Raw genomic sequence first — 11,495 nt, 5'->3', positions numbered from 1 at the left:
CTCTTCTGCTCCGAGACACTCGGAGAGTCTTCTCCGTCCTCGACACTGACACGGTTTTAAACAAACTCACTTTCAGCCCTAACGTTGTACATATAGGCTGACCTTTTTTTCCGGCAAAATGGGAGTCACTTTCACTATTCATCACATGACAGGGGAAAAAATACTTAGGTAGATGCACCGATGGATCGGATCAGTCACTTATATAGCGGAGGCTGTTCCTGTCAGTGTTGCATGCATGTGCCACACAATGCTTATTGCCACAGTGTTGCAAAATCTCTAAGCCCCGGGCTTTAAGGCAAAATTTATACAGTGGCCAAACGGTGGAATTTCAACTTCCGGATCCGTCAAAAGACTTGCATTAGTTTTTTGTTTTTTTAGCTAAATCAAATTGAATAGCCCTTAATTACATCGTTATGGCATAAGAGTTGTAAAATGCATTAATAGCAAATCCATTTATTTTCCTTCCTTCATGTGAATAAAAAGCATAGGCGATGAGAATGAGGCCGAACCATAGACTGTATATAAGAAGTGGACGTAGTCGTCGTGACGTCACTCATTGGCGTGCGTATTCGCCGTTGCCGCCTTGGTTTACGGCCATCGTCATGTTTTTTTCGCAACCGATGAACTGAAGCAACCATGTTTGGAATGAGGAGTGACGAAACACCGTATACGTCTCTGATAGCGGCAATGACCTGTCAATCACAGTAAGCCCGCCCTAAAGCAAACCCTGGTTTATGGTCTATTTCAGAGGTCCCCAACCTGTTTAGCACCACGGACCGGTTTCATATAAGACAATATTTTCACGGACCGGCCTTCAAGGTGTGGCGGAAAAACACGACGAAATAAAATGATACGATCGGGATGAAAACAAATATAAAATGCATAAATAAATACAACTCACAATAACGCTGAATCAGTGGGAGCCCTGAGCTTGTTTCTCTGCAACGAGACGGTCCCATCTGGGGTAATGGGAGACAATGACACCCGAAGTGTGTTCCTGATGTCCAGTCTACTCCGTCATTTTGTTTTGATTGCTGTCACTGCAGAACATCCCGCTTTACAAAGAGGATGTTGTTAATGGAAGCAGGTAAGCAGGGTTTTCAGTGCTTTAGTGGCGATCTCAGGATATTCAGCCTTGATTTTAATCCTAAACACCAGCAGAGTTGTTGTCTCAAACATACTTTTAATGCCACCGTCATTTACAATCTCCAGCAGCTGATCCTTTGTCGCCACATATACTGCAGAGCGGGTTTGGCTCGTCAGAATTACTCCTGATATTTAATCAGACTCCTGATATTGTCTGTTAAATGAAGCTTTCATATACTTGGAAGTTGTAGGTTCTTCTTCTGTCTCCTTAGTGGCCTTTCCCCTTTGCAAAGAAGCTCTCCAAAAGTTATTTACTCATTTTCGCTAGTTTGTGGGCTTAATTTTTTAGGTAACGTATCACGTGACCGAGACAAGCGTCTTTGACATGTTAAGAGGAACAGGCGGATGAAATTGCGAGAGAATCCGGTCACTTTTCAAAATAAAACTTCTTTCAGACTGATAATCAATAAAACGGAAATAATATATTTATTCTTTCTGTGCGGCCCGGAACCAAATGATCCACGGCCCGGTACCGGTCCGTGGCCCGGTGGTTGGGGACCACTGGTCTATTTGACTCTAAATGGACCATAATTTACTAAATGAACATCATGCTGTATTGAAGAAGACTTGAAACTATAGATTAAGACTATAAACTCATGTTTACAATGTTCACTGAGGTAATAAATCAAGAGAGAAGTAGTCATTTTCTCATAGACTTCTATACAACCGGAGGAGTCGCCCCCTGCTGGTCAGTAGAGAGAATGCAAGTTTTAAGACACTTCTGCATCGGCTTCACTCTTCAGAACCGGAGGTTGCCGCCTGGAAACGCTAGTGCGCTCTATGCTCTATGAGTCCATGGATGTGGGAGCTCGCGAGAAGATCTGTGTAATTTTATATTTAGAAGTTAATTTATTTTTGCTACTCTGAGGAACTTTCATAGGAACAGGAACGAGGCCTCCCGCCTCCCAACACTCTTATCCTTATACATCTCTTCTGTGGACAGTACAGGGGTTTCTTGCTCCGTGCGCAGTCAGTTGGAGAAACATATTTTATTCCATTCCAAATAGTAAAAAAAAATTTGAAACACGTAGTTAAACAGAATAAATAAGAAACGCTATGAAACTACTTGGTTATGTTTAGGTAACAAAAGTAGTTGATTCACACGGGACACAAACAGCGGTGTCCTGGATGAAAATCCATGACTCTCCGTACACTTCCATAGACTCATTTGAAAGTTATACGTCAAAAGCAAACTTGAACTACAACAAAATTATTCACAATGCAGCTCTGTTGTAATTTGGGAACGTACATTTTAGGAGACAAGGAAGTGACATATTGGAGTTCTTAAGCTAGGTGCTATGCCCCTTTAATACATAAAAACATAGTTTTAGATAGAGTTGACTATACTGTGTATGTATATACTGTGTATATATATATATATATATATATATATATATATATATATATATATATATATACTATTTACACAATATTCATAAATTCCAAATATACATTAGATTTTTTTCATTAAAGAAAAGTTGCCAAAATGTTCGTGTATGTAAAGAAAATCAGTCGGCCAGGAAATTGGTGCATCTCTAGTTTTTATGTGTAAATATGCGGTTCTAGTATGAATGAACATGGGACGGGATTCTTTCTTCCGGTGTTGGGACAGGACAATATACATTTATTTATTTTAACCCTGTCATGGGATTGGAAGATTTTTTTGTGGGAGTGGGATGGAACAAGAGTGAAAATCCATTCCTGTGTCACCTTTGGTCCACTTGATTACACTAGATGTGTCTGAGGCTTCAGCTCAAAATCGTATTGATTCATCAGAGCCAGCTGCTCTAGCTCTTAATAAACCATTAATTATGCAGTAACTATAATCAAATCAAATAGAACTAGCAGTAGATTTAGAACCACTGGCAGAGTATAACACCGGTGCCTGGGTTTAATGTAGTTTAAAAAGTTTCATTCATAAATTATATTCGGGTCATTGAAAGTTTTTGAAGCATCTGCACAAAATATAGGAGCACCGCTTAAAGGGCCAGTGTGTAAGATTTAGTGGTGAAGTTGCAGATTGCAACCTGCCAAATACCCCTCAGCTCCGCCTTTCCAACTGTGTCGGAGAACTACGGTGAACTTCAGGTACGGAGAGGTATCTTTAGGATTTTATTACTACCGGGAGCTACTCTTATCAATACTCTGTTCTCTTTCATTACTAAATTATTGCTTTTAATAACGCATACAATTTTAAAAACAGATGAATTCATAACAGGATTAGAAGATTAGGATTAGACTATGAGTGCTGTGATTGTGTAAACATGGAGCTGGTGGATGAGAGACTGCGGACAGCAGATTCAATAAATCCATTTTTATATAGTAATTTAAATATAAGAAAAGTATAAGTAAAATACATATAGTAATTTTGAATGTTTTGGTGATGATAGGTTACACCAAAATTAAAAAAATGACCAATGGAAAAACACCAGTATCAGTGAGGCTTCTCAATCTCAGTCTGTAATAATTTAGCTCCGGGCCCGTCTAATACCTGGTTCTCGATACCTTCAGGTAACGTAAAATGCCAACAAGAGGACGTTTGTCATCTTATCAATCGCCAAAAATTTGTTTCAATTGGAACAATCCAAACCAATGACAATGATTGTTTTGGGATTGTTACTTTTGCTTCTATGGTGCTGTGGATCGCAACTGACCAAGCAGATGTGTCTTCACGTCGCAATCAAGGATGACCATAAAAACCACAACAACAGTATAAGCACCATGACAACCGACACTGTGACAGGACTATAGTGAGAGGCTGTACTCGGGGACAGCAGCCCTTTAAACTAAAAGCTAATGATAGCATGGCAACATGCACACAATGACGATGCAAATACAATCTTAATGAAGTGTTAGCATGCTAACTTTTACTAGTTAGCAATAAACAAAAGCACTGCTCAGGTTGGTGTGAATGTTGTAAGTTTCATGCTGGTGTAACTGGTCAGATGCTTTCAGACCGGCATTATTTCCGCCAAAATAAACTGACAAATAAAATATCTGCAGCAACTTCCCTGCACTTTCAGTCCACTCTGCACTCTGTGAGGTTAGGGTTAGGGCAGAGAGGTCATGGTAGGGTTTCTACAGTATTACGGCAATGCCTATAATATTATATATGTCACGATCAGGCTTTGCCCTGTGTGTTCTGTGTCTTTGTTTCTTTCTGTAGCTCCTCACTCACCTAATCAGTTCATTCAGTGCACCTGCCAGTCACACTCACCTCATCAGCTCATTACTCTCACCTGCTCGCTCTGCCTCCTTCACTATTTAAACCCCTGCCTCACACACACTCACTGCCAGATCATTGTTTGTTTCCTACCTACCCGCCCGTTTTGCTCGTCCTGTTCCCGGTTTCCCAGTCTGCCTGCTCTGCCTTGTCCTGCCGGATTTCCCCCCTCGTCTCTTGTCTTGTCCTTGGATTCCCTGTTTGTTTTTGGTTAGTCATTAAAACCCTTTTTTCACCACACCTGACTGTCTGCGCTTGAGTCCTCATCATGCCTCGTGACAATATATTATAATATTGTTTTTGATGATTGTTGATATTTGCATATTAATGTATATTTATTGCTAATCATTTCATCAATGTTAATATTGGCATACTGCCTTGGGAATAAAGGTTTCTGATTCGTCAGGAAAAAAAAGAAAGTTAGAAAAAATATACATAATAGATATATCTTTTTTATTATAATAAAAAAAAGAATGTTTTACTTTTTTTTTTTACCTGTTACCACTTTATCCTTGTGTTGAGGAATCCATTCCTGTTAACTGAAATAAAAATTCCTATGTCTAACAATGAAATGGAAATAAAAGAGAGCAAATAAATATAGAGACCAAATAGGTACAATGAGCAAATGTCTTCATCAGCAGCAGCTCGGATCGTTCTATTCTGGACAGAATTCAAAAGTAGGAGGTACATCTAAATTAATTGATCCATGTTATTCTCTTCATCTTTCTCCTCAAATGATTAAAAAGGTGAACTCGGTTACTTTCAATTCATATGGAAAAAATAAAACCTGTTACCTAAAAAGATCTCAAATAATTAAAGACTATAACAATGGTGGGTCATTGATTACAATTTCAACTGGATAAAAGCTTATTTGGCACAACCTGGTTCATTATGGTTTCATATACTGAAATATTTATTCCAGCGCGTTGGATTTTTTGCTGAGGTGTGAGTTTTACATTTGAAAACTGCCTTTTTAAACTCACATTTCCATAAAATGATATTGCACTACTGTAAAATGATCTTCAGCCATAATGTCACACCACATGGCTCCACCTTGTGGAATAATCAAGCCCATACAATTTATTGAAGACCTTATGGTATGGGAAAGAAAGTTGTATACGTTGTTGATTTGATGGACAAATGTGGCCATTTTATACAATACAATTCATTTATTGAAACGTTTGATTTAAAATGCTCCTTTAGAGAATCCTGTCACATTTGTAAAGTCATTCCACTTCATTTAAAACACGACACAAAATAATCTCACAAATGAATGAATGTAAAAGCAATCATCAAGCAATTATCTCAGAAGCGTCATCCTGTTAGATGAGATGCAGGAGAGCGGTCCCTTGATTTTAAAGATGCATATTCCCCGTCCCGGTTTGCCCAGAGCACAGACCATTTTCCACTTTGCTTTCCAGGTCCAAGTCTTCCAGTTTCACTGGCACCGATTATCTTTACTCGGCTGCGTTAGCCCCACTTCAGATGGAGCATGTCAAAAAATCTGCCACATCTGGATGACTGGGTAATCTGTGCCCTCTGTTTAAATCAAAGTAATCCAGGAGACAAAGGTGGTGCAGGCTTATGTTCAGTCCCGTGGGCTCACAGTGAATTGGTAGAAGAGCCATCTACAGCCTCAGCAACAGGTCAACTGGAGGAGAAACGAGGGTTCAACTCCTTTCACCTGAGAGTGAGGCTGCTTGTGACACAGTCCTGTATTTGGGCCCTGCTCCATTGGAGAGAAGGGGTCCTCTCTCTCTCAGAGGAACCCCACTGTGGAACCTTTCTCATTGTGGATCCGTGTTCACAACAGACGCATCACTGACGGCCATGTGGGAGCCCCCTTGGTCATCAGAACATATGAATGTGCTGAAACTGAGGGCGGTTCATTTGTTGCTGTCTGTAAATGAAACCCACAAATCAACATGAAGCTGTTCTCTCATCCACTGACTGAATGATGTTAACTGGTCTGTAGTCTCTGTTCTTGTCCTCTTCTTTTGTCTTTTGTCTTGCAAGAAACATGTCACTTTGTCATGGAGGTATAAAGCATCATGAACGCTGAACTTATGAAACATTATTTCCACCACTTTTAATTCTTTATAACCCTTAAAAAGAGTTTCATAAAGCCTTATGAATATCAAACAAAGAAACAACTCAACCTCATCAAACTGCTGCTGGAACTCTTCTCTGGCTGAAGGAGGACAGCGCACACACACACACCTGTTCACTTCATCAATCTCTATTTATTTCAACAACATTGAGCTGAATCAAAAGCACAACGTTTCCACATGTGTCTTCTTCAGAGGCCAAGCAGGAAGTCTAAGTTACAAACCACTTTATATACATTTCCAAACATAACAAGGCATCCTGTAATAGAATGACTTCACTGGTGATCAAGTCATCACATGTATCACCTGCATTAATGTGTCACCTGTGTATGCTTCACATATCATGGCACCATCTTCTGGTTGAAATAAGAAATACAACAAGTTGTATCCAAACTAAATAGTAACAGTTAAACTTAACAGATGAGGGTTCATCTCAAGTCTCAGATCTTTGTGGACCCACATGAAGAAGCTGCTGAACGCTTTGATCTCCTACATACAAGACACCACAAGACAGTAATCTTTTATCGATGTACTACAGATATTATTTAGTACTTACCTTTTGTACTTTTATGTTCTTTTTTCAGTTTTACAAATTACATATTTTCCTTCATTAAATCCTGCCAATCACATTATCCTGTCTGTTCCTTGGAGAATATAGCATCTGTGGCTAAGTGGAGAGCAGGGCCGTCCTTCAATCAGCAGTTCGAATCCCCGGCTCTGCTAGTCTCATGTTGATGTGTCCTTGAGCAAGACACTTAACCCCAAAATTGCTCCCGTAGCTGTGCCTACGGTGTAGAATGTGACAGAATCTGAATTGTTAGTGTTATGGAAGATTTCTGAGTTAATCGGGAGAAGAAAGTTTTTCTTCACAAATCAATAATAAAGTCTTCAGAAGATTCAAAGTTGTCTTGTTCTGTTTATTCGCTTGCAAGGGAAGAGTATACAACAGAGTACGTATTCCGCAGTCTGTGGTAAAAGCTTCGACATTCAACATCATTTTATGCATACAGAGGTTCACGCCTTTAGATAAGACATTCATAGGGGAGTATAGGTCTTTTGACAAAGGCTGTCTTGAACTGCATATGGGGAACTTTCAGGTTCCTCCTCTCTTTTTCTCTTCTCTTTTCCCTGGCTTGTTATGACGCCACACAGATTCAAGCCCTCAATCTAGAGAAGAAAGAGCTTCAATCAAGACCTCTGTCTGGAGAGAAAAGGTACTGATGTCTCCCTCACTGCTTTCACAGAATAACCTCTAAAAAGATGGATTCAGTGCCACATCTTCTGCACAGATTTCCTGCTTTACAGCATTTTATTTAGCTGTTTCTGCATTATAATCATTCAAGACCAGTGTAAGGCTACAAAAAGGAAGCATTAGGCAACAGCTGAACTTTTATATTTGACTGTCAATTGAAGTGCAGTGATAAAATGTGTGTTTTGGGTTAAAGTTGTTGCAAAGTTAAGGAACTGTGTTGCGGTATCCCTAAAATGTCCGAGACACACCTCACCCATAACCTCTCTAATTTTAACTAATTATTTTTTTAGGGAGCAGGAAGCTAGACCCTAAAAGCGCAGCCTAAAGCATTCTGTGATTTATGAACCTGACTGACACTTAAACAATAGAAATATCTGAACGTGTTGTTGTTTTCTCTCCTGACTGACCTTTATGCAGCTCCGCTCTTATAACCTTTAGCCAAAGAGAGTAAGCAGTATTTCAAAGTGTTGTTTTCTTCTATTTCAGACTCATATAGTCTTGATGCATTTCAGTTTTATTCTACTCAATACGTTTCTATTGATTTCTTACATATGACTGAGCTATGAGTAATTTTGAGTGTTTTCCTGAGTGTTAAATTAATATTGATAATGTTTAAGTGATCTTCACTCATTCACTCATGTGTAACCCTGGATGCGCTTGTAACCACAATTGGTTAAGATGAGTAAATGAGAATAATCTTGGATTCAAATACTTTGATCGATCATTGTCAGAGTCAGCATACGAAACAGATGATAAGTGCAGACTTTGCAAAAATTATAAATGTTCAGGGAAACATCCGGACTGATGTTCCAATCAGGAAGGCCGGACAGGAACTTAAGAAATTAGTGTTAACTTAAAGAAACATATCAAAATTGTAAGACTATGTAAACAGCTTTATTCAATCATTTGGCAATGTTTAGTTGTCTACCAGATATGGACCAGGAGGTTAAAGATGCTGGAGGTAACAAGGTACAAAGAGGAGGAGACTAGAGAGGTTCAGGGTTCTGTCCTATAGGCTTAGGCTGGGTCTTGAGGTCTCTCAGACATAGATAGGTCTTTTGTCTTTACTTTTATCGACTTTTCAGCAATGTTTTTGCAATTAATTTCAGATTTCAGCATTCCAACGCATTTTCAGCAGGAAATGCATTTTCTAGTTGTTGGAATGCTGTTAAGCATTCCAACAACTATATATACTATATATTGAACTGCTGATCGAAACAATATATACATATATGTATACATATATATATATATATATACATATATATATACATATATGTATATATATATATATATATATATACATATATATATATATACATATATATATACATATATGTATATATATATATATATATATATACATATATGTATATATATATATATATATATACATATATGTATATATATATATACATATATGTATATATATATATACATATATGTATATATATATATACATATATATATATATATACATATATGTATATATATATATACATATATATATATATATATATATATATACATATATGTATATATATATATACATATATATATATATATATATATATATATATAGTGACTTTGCTGTGCTCTAAAAACAATATTTAGTAATACCTAAATTATAAAAAAATTATATATATTTAAAGCAATTATTTGGTCATGATGAAGAACAGAGTATTGAGACAGTAGCTCAGTAATAAAAGCCTGAAGATACCTCTCCCTTCCTGAAGTTCACTGTCGTCCTCCGACATGCTTGGAAAGGGAGGGGTGAGCCGAGGGGTTCTTAGTTTGCTGCAATCTGCAACTTCACCACTAGATGTCTCTAAATCGTACATACTGTTCCTTTAAAGGCAAGGTTGGTTATCTTGAGAAACTAGCAAGAGCACGCTAGATTTTAAAAATTATCCAACCGAGAAAAAAAACAACAGCCCAGTGTTGCCAACAATTTTGCAATGAAAGTAGAAGCACTAGCTATGAAAGTTGCTAAATCTAGCAAGAAAGTTGCCAAGTTAGCATCACTGACAGCCCCTTCAGGCCTCCCTCCAAAGCCACTCCCCCCAAAATGATCATAATGGACGTAAACAACAAACATAGCTGTTGTTTGTGCCAAATGAAATGATTGCACAGGCACAGTCCTGCAGCAGCCACAGATACCAGCATTTGACTCATTGATTGCTGTCAGGATGTATTAACAAATGTTGACAAAAATAAAAAAAATAATAGATTTAAAGAAAATTACCAACCCTGACTTTAAGAAATATTAAAACTCCTGGTAAAAAAAATAAAAATAAAATAAATAATATAAACATGAACATACATTTATTTCAGTTTTTTTGATTTATTATAATATATCACTATAGAAAAACGGAGACGGCATGAATTCTCTTCAACTCCAGGAGCCAACCTAAAACTTATGTTAAAGACACTATTTCTTATTAAAAGTAATTGAAGGGTCTGAGGAATAGCCCGGTGGATTTGTACACTTAATTGTCTCTTTTGAACCGCCAAAGGTAAAGAACAGAAATGGATATAGATCTAATAATTCTGTGAATGCAGGAGAGGATATTAATAAACGCTGTGTAGATGTCCTCCGATCTGTGTCACAATCAGACCTCTTTATGTAATATTTTTTTGCAATAATAAATAAATAAATAAAAAATAGCCTACTATATGTTCTAACACAACGCCGACATATCTTATGTTTCCCAATCAATATATTCTTTCAACAAAAGTTCAATCAAATATAAAAATAAAAAGCTAATGTGGGCTGCTTTTTCCTCTGATGAAAGTCCCTCCCTTTTCTCGTTGGTCGGTCAGAGGGGGGAGGCACACACACACACACACACACACGCACACACATACACACACTGCTGATGTCAGACTCCAGTCATGTCGACCCTCCTCAGCACCATCATCTTTATGGCTTTTTTACAGAGACGTAAGTAAAGAAAAAAAACGGCTCCACCGTCGCGTGCAACTTCCCTTTCTGTGTCTGGTAAATATACGATACCCGCCGCTCAAAGCGTCGTTTACCGGTAAAAACCGGAGCGGGTCAGGCTGGATGTTTTGGTTGCGCAGCGGCGGATGCTGTCAGGGGAAAAAAAACCCGGCTAAGCAGCGACGCTGTGTTAAATATTAGAAGGATAGCAGACAGATTGTTACAGAGAGAACGTGTCACCACAGCTCGGTAAGGTTACCGAGAAGCCTCCTCGGTCCCACTCCACCGGGAGAACATTCTAGTTCAACCGTGGCTTCAGGCTCTCTCGCATTACCATAGCTGTCCTGACTGTAACATGCGGACGTGGAACCTTTGTATTCAGCAGCGGGGCTTTTAACAAAGCTAGTGTAGATGCGTGTATGCACGTGTTGCGTTCAGGTGTTGTCGTTTTTCCTGGAACAGATCTACGCATTTAATTAGATTTTTTTATCGTCATGTAACTTGGAATGAGAGGCAAGGCGCATGCTGCCAGAGTGATATAATACATTTCAGTTTGTGCTTCTTGTTGTCGGCCGTTAGGATATTTCCTGCTCCGTAAATTCTCTCGAAAAGATAATTAACAGGCAGTGTTTGAAAAACCCAGAATATTCTTTTCTCATCTAAACCATCTGGATGACAAAATATATGTCTAGTCAGCTAAATGAAAAAAAATAGTGATGTTTTGTTTCCTATCCAGGTAGTCGGTGCATGGCCATCTTTGTTTTGCTTTGGAAAGAGGCGCAACTTGGGAAACGGAATGATTATCCAGATGGTTAGGAAAGA

The sequence above is a fragment of the Anarhichas minor genome, unplaced genomic scaffold (assembly GCF_050575085.1).
Source record: "Anarhichas minor isolate MPS153535 unplaced genomic scaffold, ASM5057508v1 ptg000007l, whole genome shotgun sequence".
NCBI classification, from domain to species: domain Eukaryota; kingdom Metazoa; phylum Chordata; class Actinopteri; order Perciformes; family Anarhichadidae; genus Anarhichas; species Anarhichas minor.
Note: the sequence above shows the minus strand (reverse complement) of the source record.